Below are 2676 nucleotides of genomic sequence, written 5' to 3' on the forward strand. Positions count from 1 at the left end.
TAAACATTAAATAATTAACTCAAGTGTGTGCATGTGTACTAACGTAAATTAGTGCATGGAATCATGGAAGTATTTTGTTTATTAATATTTATGTTGAATAGAATATATGTATGCACAAGTTATCACCTTTTGTTATTTAATATGCAATAGTTATCTAAGTTTCAATATTATATTATTAATATATGTATTAAATAGATGGTATAAGTGTATGTTTACACGTGGATATGTAATTCGATTGTTATGCAAGTCTATAAGTATGATTCATTTAAGCTATTATAAGAAAGTAGTATAATATTCGTGTCTATATATATATATATACACGGTAGATGAAGTTTTCGAAGAAGAAATAGATTAGGAACTAGTACTGCTGCTCATAATAAGAGATATTAGAGAGAGAATTTTGACAGAAATTAATTCTTCACGGCCATACTCCCATTATCATAATTGGGGATCGAAAATACAGAGGATTGTAAATCTAAGGGACAGAGTCATATTCTCAGTTAGACTATATAATCAGGTGTGTATAAATCACACTTTTAATTATACATGTTTTATGTGCTTCTTTGCTAGGTGTTGAATAAAGTGAATAATTTAATTATATGATGTGACTGATATAATTATGTGTTATTTGATATAGATGGTGGAATATGGTATGGATATGTGATTGGTGCAATTGATATATTTTATATATTGTAAATGAATTATATGATAGAAATATGGAATTAATGCAATTGATATGTTTGCACATGGTTTTAGAATTATTTGAATCATTGGATTAAAGAGGATCTATGTTTGCACGTGGTTTTAGAATTATTTGAATCATTGGATTAAAGAGGATCTGTGACAGTCATGTCCTGGGTCTGATATCAATGGCAATGGACCTATGGGTCATATACAATGGCAATGGACCTACAGGTCATATATACAATGGCAATGGACTTTCGGATCATATATATGTATACAATGGCAATGAGACATACGGGTCATATATATATATGTACAATTGCAATGAGACCTTCGGGTCATGATACAATGGAATCCCGGGCAGATGTCAGGCTTGATTTGTCACAGAATAATAAACTGAATAGTGTGACATATGCATATGTACATGAAATTGATTCTAATATTTGTTGGTTATTGTTATATATATTGGTTAAAGAATATATTGATATCTGAGATGTGGAATTAAAGGTAAGGTTTATATACACTGAGTTGTGTCTCATATAAACCACTAATATTTTTCAGGAATAAGATATCAGGGAAGTTTTTGATTGACGTGGGTCATAGAAACTCCACATGTTATCAGGGTCGGCGGCTGACGCATTTTGGCAACCTTCTCCTCATTATTTTTGCATGTAGATAAATGTGTAGTATATAGAGTGGTGAGAGGGCCCACTACGGATTAGAACGTTTTGAAATATGTACTTGATAAATGTTGAATTTTGAAATGATATAATATGTGCGTTTATATATACTTAAAGCGTGGGTTAATTTATTTAATATTTAAAATTTATTTATAGTAAGTGCATATGTCATAAGGGTTGAGGTGTGACAAATGAGATGCAATCTCAGCCACTAATTCACAAGATTAACTTAATGTCAACAACTATCACATTATGTCAACACAGGGGTATAATTGTCTTTTCATTAAATTATGTTTGAAATCATTTTCTAAAATCCTCTCTAAGAGCATCCGCAATGGTGCTCAGGCCAGCAATAGGCCAGCCATTCTCTCCCCTGCCACGTCAGCAACACTAAAAAATCCACCTGCCACATCAGATTTAGGCCAGCCGCAATAAAAATAATTCAAAATATACTACATTTACGGAATTAAAATTACGATTAAAATACGGAATTAAATTTACGACACATATACGGGAAAATTAATCCATTCCATTAAAGAAAAGTACAAAGATTTTTTTTTTAAAAAGTACATGTTTTTTTTTTTAAAAAAAGGGCTTCAACACACGAGCGCCGCCACTCTCTACTCCTCATCGCCGTCGCCGTCGTCCTCGCCGCCGCCGTCGTCCTCGCCGCCGTCGCCCGCCGCTGCCGCCGCCGCCCGTGGTATCTGGCGAGCCCACGTCGGAACCCGCTAGCCGTGCCCTCGCGATTTCCAAATCAACCCGCATGCTCTCGAGCATCTCGTGAAGAAACATCTTCTCCGTGGGGTCAGTGGCGGTCTTCCACTCTTGGAAGACCTTGTACATCTGATCCCGCGTATGGTTACGCGAATGGAGAGTGTACTCGAGTGGGGCGGGTGGGAGGGCGGAGGACTGGACCTCGCGGGGGCGATAGGGGGGATCCGCCCCTCGCAGCCCGCTGCGCCCGCTTCTGTCCAATCGGGCGGGGGCGACCAGTAAATGAAGGGAGGGGATGGAAACTCCTCGGCATCCGGGGGGAGGTCGTGGGATCCGCCGCTGCTGCCGCTGTAGTCGCCGCTCTAGCTGCAAAGTCTTCAAATCTTCAAATCTTCAACATTCAAATCTCCAAATCTCTTCAATATTCAAATCTTCAAATCTTGAAATCTTCAACATTCAAATCTTCAAATCCCTTCAACATTCAAATCTTCAAATATTCAAATCTTCAACATTCAAATCTTCAATAAAATAACACTTACAATTCACATATCAATACCGAGAATATCGAATGTCAACAACTCGTATTAAAATGTCA

Source organism: Salvia hispanica, chromosome 1 (assembly GCF_023119035.1).
Source record: "Salvia hispanica cultivar TCC Black 2014 chromosome 1, UniMelb_Shisp_WGS_1.0, whole genome shotgun sequence".
Lineage (NCBI taxonomy): Eukaryota > Viridiplantae > Streptophyta > Magnoliopsida > Lamiales > Lamiaceae > Salvia > Salvia hispanica.